Source organism: Parasteatoda tepidariorum, chromosome 8 (assembly GCF_982258835.1).
Source record: "Parasteatoda tepidariorum strain Cologne lab strain chromosome 8, Ptep-v5.0, whole genome shotgun sequence".
NCBI lineage: Eukaryota > Metazoa > Arthropoda > Arachnida > Araneae > Theridiidae > Parasteatoda > Parasteatoda tepidariorum.
Window position 1 is genome coordinate 14,572,754 of NC_141762.1, and position 16,196 is coordinate 14,588,949.

The following is a 16,196-nucleotide window of genomic DNA, read 5'->3' on the forward strand; positions in this document are numbered from 1 at the left end:
TCGAATCCCACTGGTAGTAGAAGCCCCGTGTATTAAATGGCGACTGGTGAACGTTAAAACTGCCACGGTGATAAAGTCCATCAAGTTTCCATAACAAATCAATACCTCTGGGGGTATTCAATCAAAGCTTGATCGTTCTTTGGTTCAGATCGAAATTACGATCTTTAGATGAATGAATGGGTTCTTCCTGTGAAATGGGCTGGGATGTGTGCACGACTGAAGCCGTATTCTTCGCCATAGAAGGCGCCACTGTAAAACAAGAAACGCAGCATCTGCCTTAAAACTTTGCTTGGGTTCCTATAGCAGGCCTGCTAATTGGCAAGTGGGATAAGTAACAACTTAACTGTGCACTAAAAATTTGCACCAATTCTACAAATTTATTAAAAAAAACTTACGTTAAAAATTTCATATCCTTCCGGTTCATAATTTTTCGGAAAAAAAACATTACAACTGCATAATTATACATTCATTAACCATAAACCTATGCATCAAACAGGGAGGAAATGTAAAATCACGAACTTCAAATGACCACAATCTTCTTTGCAGCTATCCTAATAGACATCTTTTATCGTGTTCTGATATTTTTCTTTCTCAAATAAGAAGAAACGAGGTCTTTGCTCGTTAAGTTTTCTGAACAAGAAAGTAATCTCAGATTGCTTGACGCAGAATGAGATGAAATTTAGCTCGAATTGCATGGTACGATCGATACCATGCAGTACACTGGTCAAGCGCTGGACATAAAGACTCACACAAAAAATTTGCATTATCTGTCAATGCTAATATATTTATAATAATTTAAACTTATGCAATCAAAATTAATGTTTCATCAGTTTTAATCCCACTCGCAGTTTAAATAAATATCAATACTTAATCGGTTCCATTATATTAAATTGCTGAGTTTGTACATGAATTATTTTGCATAGACTTAGTATAATGTCCTAAACTAGAATGTAAAGACACAGTAATGCAGTTTATGTCCATTTCAATAGTTTATGCATTTAAACTTAAGCTGTATTACCTATATAATTCGGGACCTTCGTTTTTATTTTTATCGGGAATGTTATATAAAATATCACAAATAAGATGATTAACTAGCTAAAAAGGTAAGAAAGTAATGACGTAAAAAAATTTTGTAAATATAAGAAATGTCTTCTTTTAATATATTAGACTTTTTTATGAGATTAATTAGAGATGAGTTTCATTTTTAGTAAATTTTATATTTATAATTTAATACTTATAATTTTATATCTATAATTTTATATTTAGGAAAAAATTTGATAGCCCAGCGAATGTCCGACTTTGGTTACTCTTTCACCTATCCTTCATCTAATTTCAACCGTCGTCGAACGTCCATTTTGAACGAAAATCTCTGTCTTCAAAGTTTGAGGTGACCCATGTTCGAATCCCAGCAGTGGCTGAGGGATAAAAATTCTGCTCCCGGCTGGCATCAACTGCAATGCTGGTGTAAAATATTCTGAGTGGTAGGCGGATCATGGGTTAGAATCTCCTTGCCGTCGGGCTAACTGTGGGTGGTTTTTTGGTTTGTCTGACCATGTAACGCAACTGTGGGTTATTTCTATATAAAAACAGTCTTTGTAAGGTTAGTTTGTCCCAATGATCCAGGAATTCCCGATATTCCTCTGGGTTAGGCTCAAAACTACAAGTCTACGGATTTGAACATTAATGGTTGAAAACTCTAAATTGATTCGACTGTTAAATGAGGGTTATAAAATAAGATATTGCTCGAGATTCTCATGTTTTGAGCACTCTGCGGACGCTTGTTTCAGTTGCAATTCTGAATAAAATAGAAGAATTTTATTACAGTATTCATTAGATCTATTTCTATCTAGTTACAGCAATATTAATTTTTTAAAAATAAGGTAGTTTCGTAAAATAGATAGTGAATAATAAAGTAGTTCCTTTTTACTTAACGATTGTTGCCTTATGTAAAAACTATTTTGTTTTGCACAAAAAGAATTCTTTTATTAAACAAAAAACGCTATCTTGGCACATATATATCCTTAAAATTGACACAACGAAACTAATTTAGATATTAATATCTTGTACTAGTAAATAACTTAACACTAGAAAACATTAGCAAATTCTACTAAAGAAAATAATAATGTAAGAAATCAATTACGAAAAGCTCAAAACAATCTATTAAAGAAGTCATTTCGGCTTCTTACGTAAAATCAACAAAGTAATGTAATTCAAGTACAAATGTTTAATGCTTAACAAAACATGAACCGAAGTAAAAGCAAAGTAGATTCTTGTTTAAATCTATCAAAATATTATGCATTTTAATGAAAGCAATTCAATTTGTAATGCATTTCTACTCAAGCCTAAATTCAAATCGTATTACTAAATGAAAGAGAAGATAAATATTTGATTCAGTGCTGAATTTATTAGTATGACTCAATCAGAATCAATTTCGATAAATAAAGTCAACATTGGTATATATTTCAGTACTATATATTTTCAACATTTACGTAATACCTGTAACAACTATTTAATAAATAATAATTTAACATTTAAAGTACTAATATTGATAATGCAAAAGCCAATGCATGACTTTACTTATATTAAACATTCCAATAAATTGAGTTCTTTTAAGAAAAGTACCTTGAAATAAGTTTAAATCAATTTTAATATCACAACGTGTCGCTATTGTATGATTTGTAATTGATATATGATTCAGTGCTATGTATTTTCAACATTTGCTTAATACATGCAGTAATTATTTAATCAAATAACAATGTAACATTTAAAGTACTAACATTTATAGTACAAAAGTCAGTAGATGACTTTAGTTATTTTAAACATTTCAACAAAATGATTTCTCCTAAGAAATGTAGATTGAAATAAGTTCAAATCAAATTTAATGCAACAATCAATTGTAATCGGAAAGATAAACGAGGAAGATTGAATCAACCATCATTAAACATCTATTTATAGAATCAGTGTTTACTGAAACACTTTGTCTATGTAGCTTTATATTTAATATCGATTGAAGATTTTGAAATTATATATAATAAGAAAAATATTTTATTTCGAATTTAATTTCAAGATGTTTTGATAAAGGTATTTGTAAGTACACTATTTAGTTCAGAAATTACATTTTCTAATACAGATAAACATTATTCTTAATAAGTATTTCATAATTACTTTTTGTTAAAAATTATAAGGAATTACATTGGGTTTATTGCTATTTATTGTTTCAAAAGATAATTTAACTAGATCAAACTCCATTTGAATAAGATTATGAAAAACGTTTTAACGAAGTTCAAAATTTCAAGACGTTAAAAACTTGTAAAAAATAAAAGTTCATCAATATTTCTTTTTTAGATAAATTAGAAAAAATATCTAGGTCATATTATTTTAAAAAGAAAGATTAATTTAGACCACATTCTTTAAGAATAAGATAAATTACGAAAAAACATTTTTATGATATTCAAAATTTCAAATTGTTAAAAAGTTGCAAAAATTAAAAAATCGTCAATATTTTTTGTTCTCACACATTCTGCATTATTTAATGTAGACTTATATCAGATCATAACAAAAAAATTATTGTAATTAAAAAGTTTAAAAATTTTGAAAGATTTGAAGCAGAATGAGAATTTGTAATAAAGAAACATTAGAATATAAACTTAAGCTAGTTTATAAGGAAAAATTTATTTTTATAATTATTGTATTTATTAAAATATTAACGTAATACATATTAATTAGTTTATAGAATTAATTAGTTAGAGAGGGACTACAAAATAAATGAAAATAGAATTGTTTTCATTCTTAAAAATACATCAATTTTTATAATATTAATTAGTTAGAAAATTACTAATAGAGTACGCCCAAATATAACAGTTTTAATCAAGAAAATCTATTAACTAATGTAAAATTAATAAGTTAAATCATAAGTTAACTTCAAAAATACGCCAAATAGAGCAGTTTTGACTTCAGAAATATATTAATTAGTATAAAATTAATTAAGAAGAGAATGAGTACAAAAGCACGCTTTAAATAGAATAGTTTTCGTTAAAAAATATATTATTTTTTTTATTTCAAGAAATATTTTTTACGCAAAATACTTATTAGGTAAAAGTTTATTTTAAAATGAAAACTTCAAATTTGACTTCTTCTCTTAATGTATATTTCATAGAAAACTTCGATTTTCTCTCGAGGTCGCAAGTAACCGTTTCTTTTTATTACTTATTTCTCGGTGTCAATGCCAAAAACGTTGGAAGAAGCTATTAAAAAATAAATATCGACTTTGACGGGAACAAAATATGGAGAGAATTTTAATACTCAGTAAAGTAATTTAAAACTGATCCGCTTCGAGAAAAAAAAAGAAGTTTATTTTGATTTGCCCAGGTCAATATCAAATGCGAGTCAAAAGAAAATATCACATGACGAGTAAGAGCTTTAACGAAACAAATATGTTAAGAATTTAAAAACTCTTAATAGTAATTTAAAATTACTATTATTAGTAATTGGAATTTTTAGAGTTATTAAATTAATATTAGTAGTATTTTTTTTTAAATATAATACATGCATTTTAGGAAAATTTGATCAACAAGAAACCTTTCGAGATATGTTTCCTTTTGGAACCCAATTTCTTTTTAAAAGAAAAAAAAGCTATCATATATCGAATTTAGTTTGAACTTGATAGCTACTCTATTCTGCTACCTATGCACAAATATTATACTGATATTAACTGTTAAAAAATTGTTAACGGTAAAAACACTTCAAAATATAGAACTTATAACTATAAGTTCTAGTCTAAACTGTGTTAAAAGAAGTATAATTTCATTTCTAATTTTCTTGCACTTATATAAAAAAATGGAGCAAGATAAAAAAATAATTAAAATATTAACAAAATATAAACATGAATTAAAAATAAGTGAAGCATCTTTGATAAAAATGTTTATTAACTATTTCAATTTAATGACAAATATGTATTAAATAAAGAAAAAGATGCATACTTAATATTCATTACATATAGCAAATTCGGGAATCAATTAAGAGAAAATTAAAATAACTGAATATGAGAAGTCATTAATTTCATGATCCCGTTATATATTAACAAATATAAAGTTTCTAACAAAATGCTAAGTTTGTTAAAGCAGAATTTTTGCGTGACTGAAATTTTATATTTACAGTCACTTATATTAATATAAAAATATTAAAAAATTATCCAAAAAGAATTTTTACATAAAAGTTTACTTACATATTACGAAAAATATGTGCAAAGAGCGATAGTTTATCAGGGATAAGATTTCAAATTAAAGATAAGAAAGAACTCTCTCTCCGGTTTCTCGGAGTCTGAGAAACTGTGATCCGGCCATGAGCAACAGCTCGATTCTAACTAAGGAAACGGGCAGTAACGGGAGTTTCACAATTTTTTTGTTGATTTTCCCGGCTCCGGGAGCGCCCTCTCCTTTACGAGCTTCCCGATTCTTTTCCCGAAACTCGGCCCTTACTTTCCACTCTTGATTCAATTGAACTGATAAAGCCAGAACGGAAAATTCTGCTAGAAAATTATCAACTTTTCTTCAAAAAATCGAAAACTTTTATTATTATTTTTTATTTCTATTAAGGTAACAACACAGAAAGTTACCTCCTTCTCACATTTTTAAAAGAAACTTTGAAAACTTTCGGGAAAAGCTGTTTTAGAGCAAATTCTGTTATAACTTTTTTTTGTTGCTGAAAATACGCTACGCAGTGTAAAAATTCGTTCGAATCCAATTTTTGCTTGCGGTCTTTTCGACTTTTATTCTGGATGTGTGACTTCGCCTGTATATATCGTTTTAATAAAATATAACAAATTGTTCAAGTTTTAATCTAAATTAAGCCCTGTAATATGCTGCTTTTACTCTTAAAAAACTACTACTGTTCTTTAAATCCTAATAATTTTCTCTATTTTAATTAAGGTTAAAATTAAAGAATTGTATTTTAATTTATCACTAAAATTAAAATACCGATTCACATGAGGTTTGTTGTAATCGGTATTCAATTTGTCAGCGTTATAATTTTAACCCGTGTCCAAATTGTTTTTCACTTTTGACTTTGTGGAGTTCTTGTTGTTGAAATTTAAAAAAAAAAATGCCAGTCATTAAGTGTTTTCGAACCAGGTTAGGCACATTTTAAGTTTAACCGTATTATTATGACGTAACAGAAACAAATAGTGACAAAAATTGCTTTAATTCGGTTCAACTTGTCGTACAGTTGTCCTGCATGAGTTCAGAAATATGATTTTATTGAATGTTTTTATTTTATAACCGCCGTTTTACAGAAGACCCAATTTCGAGTTTACGACTACTAATGTTCAACTCTGCTGCCTTATAATTTTGAATCCAATTCAGAGGTCAAGGGAGCTCATGGATCAAACATTGGAATAAATTTTGCTTTCGTGCGGGATTTTTTTGTGTAGTTAAACCGCATTTGCGTTTCATGAAAACCTCTACAGTTGCTTAACTGCAAGTACTCTAACCCATGATCCATCTACCACTGAGGATATTTCACGTCAGCACTATGGTCGGTGCTAACCGGGTGCGTAATTCGTATCGGCCAGCCATCTCTGGGATTCGAACCTTAGTCATATCATTAAAAATAGGTTTTCAACTATTGCTATAATAAAGTTGGTTTAATTTAGAGTATTAAAATTTCCCTATATAGTTTTCAAAATATCATAATTTTTTCGATTAAACAGAATGAATGCCTTATAATTATTAAATAGAATGACGAATAAATGCAAGAATTATTTGAAGAAAAGAAATTTTTAATGAGATGCAATACTAAGGATTACCAATGCCTTTTTGCATGAAATCTCATTTTCAAAACTATTTTAATTATGTTAAAACGCGCAAAATAAATAATTATTGAAAAAAAATCTAACATTGACTACAAAAAAATATTTATCTCTTGGAGGCAAAATTTTAAAATTATGGAAAAAACACAAAACAATTAAAATACTCGTAAAAATATTACTAAATAGATATGAAAGTGAATACTCATAATACAATGAGATTTCATTTGACAACTAAGCAGTTATAAATTTTGCCTTCTGTACCAAGGTATACACACGGGAACCTGCATGTTCTTGACTGTATTATTCTTAAATGTTATGCAAATATATATTTAAAAGCTTCATACAGATCCCAGAACGAAAGAAAAAAAAATATTTTCAAAATAAATAAATTATATAATATTTAAAGTTGTTACATTTTCAGATGTAACTCTTTTTTTTTCTTCAAAAATCAGAAATGTGTAATTCTATTTAAATAACTTACATGTTCTTCATACATGGCGAAATCCCCAGAAAGCTTAATTATATGAGAATATTTCAGTAAAGATGACACTATAAATTTTCTTCTAGCGTGTTTTTAGAAGTTAAGTTAGAGTAATAAAGAGACTAATGCTTTTAGAACCTTAAAAAACTTATTAAGTTTAAAATCAAAATAATTTTAAATAACTACAAAACCTAAAAAACTAATTCATGCCACTATGGGTAAGGGTGCATACCGAAATATCCGATTTAACTTACTCCTGTAATCTATTTTCGAATCCTTAGTTTAGAGGTTAGTTCAGCTCACATGTCAAATTGAAATGACAGCGAGTGATAGGTTATGAGGCCTATCATAAAATATCCTTAATTGAAGGCACATAATTTTAATCAGGTAATTAGAGCATAGCTTTTGTAATAAATTGTCGCATCATTTCCTTTGCTGAAGATGCTACAGATATATTTACAACACTTGCGAAGATATTTTATTAGTACAATGGCATTGTATTCTTTGTAAATTTAACCAAACTAAACTTAATGACAATTAATTTTAAAATTTTCATTGCTAAGTAACTTTTATTTTAAAGCACAATTTTGTCATTTTTAATTTACAATATTAACAAAAAGTACTATTTTGTGATTTTTAATACAAAACTATTAAAAATTTCCTAACTTGATAATAATTTTAAATCAAGTAACTTAAAATCAAATAGTGTTGTTTTATATCATTTATTTATAACGAAGAATATCATTTATCATTAAATTTATGTAAAAATATGTAGTTTTAGAATAAATTTCTCATGAAATTCAATAACTCTAAAAAGCTTTAAGAATTTTCAATAACATAGGAAGTTGAATCATGAATTATGTACATCATCAATTATATAAAAATATTGAACCAAATTTTGTTCGATCATTTTGAAAATTTAACCAAATATTGGTATTATTTAACAACAACAAAAAAAGAAGGAAAAAAAAACGTCACACTTTTTCGAAATTTGATTTCTCTAGAATTATTCGTCCGATTTCACTAAAAGTGGAAATTTTGTTGCTTCATTCAACATTGTAGGGTTCAAAATTTAGACCATTCTCCGGGACAAACTATTAGGACGATATTTCCCTGATTACTCCAATATTTTGGGGGTCAGAATTCCGAATCCGAAGAAAAAAAAGGCATGTTTATTCAGAGAAAATACGTTTTTGAGTCCTATTACGTAACTTAAAATATCGTTTGCATTAACCCCTTGACATACGAAGACGTCTGGGAGACATCCTTTGTTTCTTTTGTCAAAACAATAATTGACCTGTCTCAAGCGTCTTTAACACAGAGATGCCAACTTGCTCCAGACAGCAAATAAATATTTTAAAGTGGTAGTTTATCAATTGTGATTCTTGGTTTAATAAATTCAATTTAGTATATTTTTATCCATCACTATTTCTAAATAATTCGCACGCTTTTATAATTCACCACCTCATAGTAGTTATGTCATTCTATACCTTTCAAAAAGCTAGCAAAAATATTCAAATATTTATAAAATTGAGCTTGTAATTATTTACCGTTTCTTTAATTATATTGGTGTGTCCGGAGCAGTTGGCATTTATGTCAGCATTCCGTTGCGAGTTGTTGCTTACAATCAAAGATCATTTCTATATCAAACCATTAGGATTGAGTCCTGAAATGTAAAGATTCCATCATTAGATCAAACAGTTTTTCAGATCAAAAGTTATTCAGCTAACTAGATCAAAAGTCTTAAGTAGGGGCTAACTTTAATAGCCCGAAATATTTCTTCAAAATAAAACACACCAATAGTTGTTTAAATATTTAGAAATCAAACTAAAATATTGACCCAATCAAATGCATTTAAAATCAAAAAGTATATCTGAAAAATGTTTCCTGAAAATAAAGCAGAAATTGATGCAAACTTTTTGAAGCCTCGAAAAATTGTGCAATATTTTTAACTATAACTACAAATTAATTCAACGATGTTTACAAATTTAAACTCCTGTAATATGTCAACAAATGGTTTGTGTCCTATTAATTAGCAAAGTGTGAAATATTTTAAAAGGCAAATCTAGAGCACGTAAAGAATTTTTCTCATTCCAAACGTCCATTGTCTTCTTAACCGATTCATCATAGTAACTTAGACCAAACTCATTAAGTAAAACGCGTTACCTTCTCGACACAACAGCTGCAAGAGACTACAAAATTCGTTAACAATGCAACGAATATTGATTATAAAAAATGGATGATTCGAAACGATTATAAATTGACCTATCTAGAGCTTGCCCAAAAATTTGATTTAAACTCACCAAGAAAGTTTTATTCTGAAGTAAAAACTGTAGACGAATGTTAAATTATATATAAACTGAAATTCAACATATAGTGCATGCCTTTTTCCCTAACCATGAAAAATACCATCTCGTCTATAATAAATCCCAATAAAGTATTGATTACAGTAAACAATGCGGCTTTATTTTCCTTTGTAATTCTTCCATCCATGCACCCTACTAACTTGGAGGAGAGCACTTCATACAAAACACGGTTCCTCCCTGATCCAACAGCTGCATCAGACTCCTGGAGTTCGTTAAACGATGATATATACAGTGAATATTGATCACGAAGGAAGGATGATTTGTGACTATCCTCTTTCAAGAAGTAAAGGAAGATCAAAAATAAAATTCTTTAAGACTTCGAACAGAGTAAGCTTTAGATTCGTTTATTTCTCAAACCCGCATTTCATGCGACTCAATTGCCCATGAGCCATAGATAAGACTTTTGGTGTTTTTTTGTTCTGCAATTTGTTGCTACTTTACGTTCCATTGCAAATTCCGGACTCGATTCTAGAAGAAATTCTCCACCCAAAGTAGCTCGTATGTTATTCTAAATGAACTGTATAAATCAAAATGCATTACGGGAGTATAAAAAGCAGAAATAGGTGCCGGTGGTAAAACGTATTTAAATTGTTAATTATGTAGACAGTAATTGAATTTTTATAACCGTCGTTGAACAGCTGACCCAATTTTGAGTATACGACAACCAATGTTCAACTCCGTAGTCTTGTAATTTTGAACACAATCTAAAAGGCAAGGGAGCTCCTCGATCAAGTATTTTGCGAAATCTTGCCTACATGAAGGACTCTTTGATGCAATTAACCCGTGTTTGCGTCACATGGAAAGGAAAGCCACAAAAACCTCCCATGGTTAGCTTGACGGCAAGGGAACTCTGACCCATGATTTGTCTACCACTTAGGATATTTTACGTCACCACTGTGGTCGGTACGAGCCGGATGCGAAGTGCGCATCGACCAGTCATCGTTAGAATTCGAACTCGGTTCACCTCATCGGAAGAAGAACGCTTTATCCCCTGCAAATTCTGCTCCCGGCTCTCACTCACCGCAGTGTTGACGCAAAATATCCTTAGTGGTTGATGAATTAAGGGTTAGAATCTTTTTGTCGTCTGACTGACTTTTCGTGGATTTCCTCTTCATGCAGCGCAAATGAGGGCTAGTTCCATCAAAAAAATCCACCACGAAGGAAGGAATGATCTTGAAGTTCCCTTGTCTTCTGGGTTGGATTCAAAATTGCAAGGCTACTGAGTTGAACATAGTCATAAGCTCAGAATAGGGTTGACTGTTCATTGCCGGTTATGAGAACTCTGGATATGATATATCTATTTGAATTCTGAAAGCGTTTCTCCCTGCGATTCTCAGCTCACATCAGTTCTTACGAATGCATTGTAGGATTATAAACATTTTAGTAGAAATGGTTATAGAAATAATGATTATTGAAATTGATTATCATTTAAATAATTATTCGAGAATAATTTTTTGAGTAACTGAGTACAGTAAAAAGAATTTGCATTATCGTAAAGCAAATAACTCTATCAAGGGAGGGAAACATCTTTAAAATCTGTATTGAAATGAAGTTAAGCTTAAATTAAAAAGAATGTTTGAAAGCTTTAGATAGGATGTGAGTTTTCACTAGTGTTACCCTCAAGGTAAAATATGCTTCATTATTATACACTCATGGACAAAAAAAATTAGCGCACCTAGAAGGAGTAGTCAAAATGAAACCACATTTTACATGCGTAATGACTACTTTGATATAAGTAAACGATTGGAAAATCAAAGAAATAGGATAATTTAGTTCAGAGAAAAAGGCAAAAGAACGGAGGAGTTAATACCCCGTTGGACCCCCTCCAGTGCGAAGGCACGATGCGATACGATCGGGCATTGAGGCATACAAGTTCTGTATGATGTCTTGAGACATTTCGTTCCATATTTGCTGTAACATTGCCTCTAGTTCGTTCAAATCCGTGGGATGCCCAACTCGCCGTCCCAAATGATCCCATATATATTCGATTGGAGACAAATCTGGGGATCGAGCAGGCCAAGGAAGGGTAGTATCAGTACGGAGACAGTCTTGTGACACCCTTGCCGTATGATGCCGAGCGTTGTTTTGTTGAAAAATGGCTCCTGCGAGCCGTTGCATGAGTGGCAACACATGTAATTGCAGGATTTCGTGGACATACCGCTGGGCTGTCATGGTGCCATGGAACAATACTAGGGGTGACCGTATATTGTAGGCAATGGCACCCCATACCATCACACCAGCTGTGGGAGCAGTGTGTCGCTAAATAGCAAAGGCAGGATTGAGGCGTTCACCCCGGAGTCTCAACACACAAACACGATTGTCACCACTGCTGAGATTGAATCTGGATTCGTCGCTAAAGACGACCTGGTTCCATTCCGCTGCAGTCCAGTTTCCTAGTGCGCGGCAAAACTCCAAACGTCAATGGGTGGTCGCAATTATTTCTTGGTGCGCTAATTTTCTTGTCCTTGAGTGTATAAGTGTTTTAGTTCATTTACTTATGAAAATATAAAACTTTTTAGATTCTGTGAATTCATGACACAATGGTTAAGCTATCCATCTTTTTGTTAAGAGTTTAATGGTTCAAATCCCAGATGAGACATCATATTTAAATTTCTAGAACTAAAATCATTGTTACTATCTTCCCTAATTATATTACTGTATTTAGAAGCTCATATTCAATAACCAGCTAATTGACTATTTAAAATATAAAAACTTTTATTGGAAACAAAACAAAATTACGAATCAAAACTATAAAAAACTATAACAAAGTTAAAATCTACGACAGATTAGCTGTAAAAAATTAATTAATGTGCACAGAAATTGATAATGCATTTTTCGATAGTTTTACAATAAATTCAAAAAGCAAAAAATTAAATTTTCTAATCTTTATTATTACAGTATTTTTTAACATTTAAAAACTTTAATGCTGCTTTATAACATTTCATTCATCACACCGTTAATGTAGCGTTTAAAACTGCGATTTTTTACATTTATGTAAATTAATCTTATTTTTAGATGACTAAAAATATGTATGATGAATGGGCTTTTAATATCACTTGGTAACTAATTGAAGCTCATCTACATATCATGGATGAGGAATGTGTTCTACTATACTGCCCAGCCCCCTTGTCAGCTTAAATCTCTAGAGGTCACTTTAAATGACATTAATCTTCCTTGATGGACAAGATTTTAGTTGTACCGTTTGCTTGATTCAAGAATATCTGTAAAGATACAGAACTAGCAATTGATTATCAGTATGTTAAAGTGTTACAAAAAACAAACTTAATTTAATTTATTTGGAATAAATTTAAAGAGACATAGCTTTCTATTAGTTTGTGTTATAAATGAATTGTTTCTATAAAACATTAAGGTTGTTGATAACCAATATGAAAATTGTTTTATTTGTTGCAAGGCTGAACTAGATCCGTAACTTAACTGTTATGGGACAGGCTGTTACAATATCCCAAAATGGATTGTCATATGAGTCCATAATTGCTAAGGGAAAGTTAACAGCGCCCTCTATGTAAACAGGCTTTGATCGGTTTCTAGTTTCGTTTTTTCGAAAATTAAAAAGAAACTTGTAAAATTGAAAATTTTGATTTTTAAGTTAATAAACATTAAATTAGATTTATTATAAAAATGAGGATTTGTTAAAATTTATGATAAAATGAAAATAAATAAAAGATGTTAAAATAAAAGGAATTAAAATAAAAATATATAAAAGATGGACGATTTTCCTTTGGGATAAATTAAAAAATAAAATTTTATTAATTATTTAAAATAAACCATTTTTTTCTGGAAAAACAACCAATTTATTTCATAGATTAGAAAGACTAATTACTATATTAAATTCTAGAAGAGAGTTGTTTGTGCAATTTGAATGAATTTTTTTGTACTTGTTTCTGTATTTGCAGCTATCACTTAGCAGCAAATAAACAAATATCATATTAAAGATTTCTCTTTACGGGTACCAATTGCCATTAAAAATTTTAAAAATTTTTTTAAAACAAAATGTGAATATTCAAGGTAATAAAGTCGCTTAACTTATGTAAACACTTACAAAGGAGCTGATGTCCCCCACTGGAAAAAAATAGAAACTTCTGAGTTGAGATGCAAAATCTGGTAGATCTAGTTCACCGGTGGTAATGTTTCAGCCTGTAAACCAAAGGTTACGGTCGAGTTCAGCTTTGTCTGCTATAAGAGTGATATGGAAAAATCATGCAGGGACACTCCCACTGCCTTGCATTTTTGTCTAAATATTGCTGCCATTTTTCAGAAATTGCATAAAATTAGTAGCAAACTGTGTCTTCGTTATGTATACCCTGTAAAAGAAATAAGTGCATCTCAGCACCAAAAATGATGGCAAATACTTTATACCAAAGTGGTTTAGTAAAACGTCATACCTAACTACTGGAAAGAGCGTTTCACTACACCAAAGTTTGCTTACACTACTTTTTCTAAAGCAGCCGCCTCTATAACTCTCATTCAGTAACACTAAAATTTATAATTACTGTAAGATAGGATAGACAAAAAAGCCAGTAAAGTAATTTTTGCAATTAAATATTGGCGATCAAAAAGGGATACAAGCGGCGTACAGCAGAATTATCTATCTGTGCCAACAATTCGCATGCTTTCACCATTAGCGTGTGAAGAGTAATAGAAGAAGGAAGCTTCTATCTTAATTTTCAAGTTGATTAAAAACTTTTAAATTAGGAAAACTCTATGGAACTAAAAACTACATTGAACATAGTTCTAAAAAACGCAATTGAAATTTTTAAAAAGTATTTTTCTCGATTAAACACGAAAAATATTGAGAAGGGTGAAAATATCGTATCAACTGAAAAAAAGGAGGAGAGGGAAAGGGGGAAGGGTCAAGACATGGAATCAGTCTTCTCCACAGATAGCGTATTCGAGCATTATAATTGTAAATAAAGTGAGAATCTTTAGTTTAGAATGCATAGTTACACTTTTTCTTAAAATAAAATTAATTTCAGAAAAAAAAAATCCGCATTGTACCGAGAGAATCATTGGACGAATTGGAATTAGACTTAACGAAACAGAAGTAGATAAAAAATATACATAATAAAATTATTCAATTCTGAGATTTAATCAGATATTTAAAAACTAAAATAAAGTTATCTCTATTACACAACTAAAAACATTCATTGAAAACATGCATGCAGTTATTGAGTTCATGAATACCTGCGTTGAAAATGACAAAAAGGAACTCCCCAGCTCTTTCTTGATTGTAAACAAACTTCACGCGATATTCTACTTGTCGTTTCTTGAAACTCAAAGCGCGCCAACATTGCTTTAAAAAAAGGAAATATTCCTTGAATGGTGTAAAAACGTAAGAGTTTGGTGCAAAATTATTCAATTTTAAGTGTTTAGATTTAAATTACACACCTTAAACAGTATATAAACGCCCTGTTTGGTTCAAATCCGGAATAAAGTGTTCTATTCACACAATTTTTTGGTGTAGATGAATAAAGGGCAGTCAACTCGAATGTTTTGAAATTTCTTAGTAGAAAAATTTGTATTTTTTTCCCTACCAATTTACTGTGTTGTTTCTAATTGCTTGAAGAGTTATTTTCGGGAAGTTCAACACCTGATAACACCTCTCTTTTAGAACTAGCATACTTTCTGCTAACAGTTGCAACGCAGTGGAACGTGATCAATGTCTTACCTGTGAACACTGTTTTTAAACATTATCTACTAACTTAATATGCTGTGAGTTATAAGTGTATTAAACTCAAAATTATTTTCATATTTGGAATAATACGCATAAAAATATTACTGAGTAGATATAAAATTAAATACTCATAATACTATGTGATTTCACTTGACTACCACGCTGTCACAAATTTCACCATACGTGACATGGTACACAGACGTGGACCTACATGCTCTTGATTGTGTTATTTTTAAATATTAAGTAAATGTAAATTTAAAAGCCTCAAGCAGATCACAGAACTATAAAGTTAAGAGAAAAATATTAATTTCAAAATAACTCAATTATAAATTGTTTAAAACTAGTCACATTTTCAATCACGTTGATTTGTTATCATTTTTCGAAAATCACTTTTGTTTTTTTGGAATTCTTCCCAAATAACTTGCATGTTCTGCTGCTGATGCAAAATCCCCAGAAGCTTAAATATCCACGAATGTTTCAGCAAAGGTAAAATTAGAAATTTCCTTATAGCCTCCTTTTAGAAGCTAAGAAGCGAAGATCCACATACGTGGACCGAAGTAATAAACAGAATAACTGTAGAAGAGTTAAAAATTAGAATCTATATTATATAAAACGCTAATACGTATGTATCAATAAAACCGATGATATTTCTTTTCTCGCGTTGGCAACAGTTTTCATTTTTATTTGATAGGCTTCGGCGCGCAAGAGTACGCAGTGAGCATATCATATGTCTAATCGGGTGAATTCTCACCGAATTATCAAAAAAATTCTCACAAAATTATCTTCATCGAAGCCGATGCTTTACATCTGGCTTTCAGTACTATTTCATATTGTTTTACAACACATGGTTTT

The 16,196-nt window shown here is 30.2% G+C and overlaps 1 protein-coding gene across 2 annotated transcripts in view; it reads right to left on the minus strand.

Moving 5' to 3' along the window:
* Nucleotides 1-5,364, minus strand: part of LOC107456822 (dopamine D2-like receptor) — a 457,990-nt gene extending 452,626 nt beyond the window's left edge. For both annotated transcript variants that reach the window (XM_071180681.1, XM_071180682.1), the window contains exon 1: nt 5,225-5,364. The gene's annotated coding sequence lies outside the window, so the exon portion shown is untranslated. The remainder of the gene's footprint in view (nt 1-5,224) is intronic.
* Between the last annotated feature and the right edge of the window lie 10,832 nt (nt 5,365-16,196).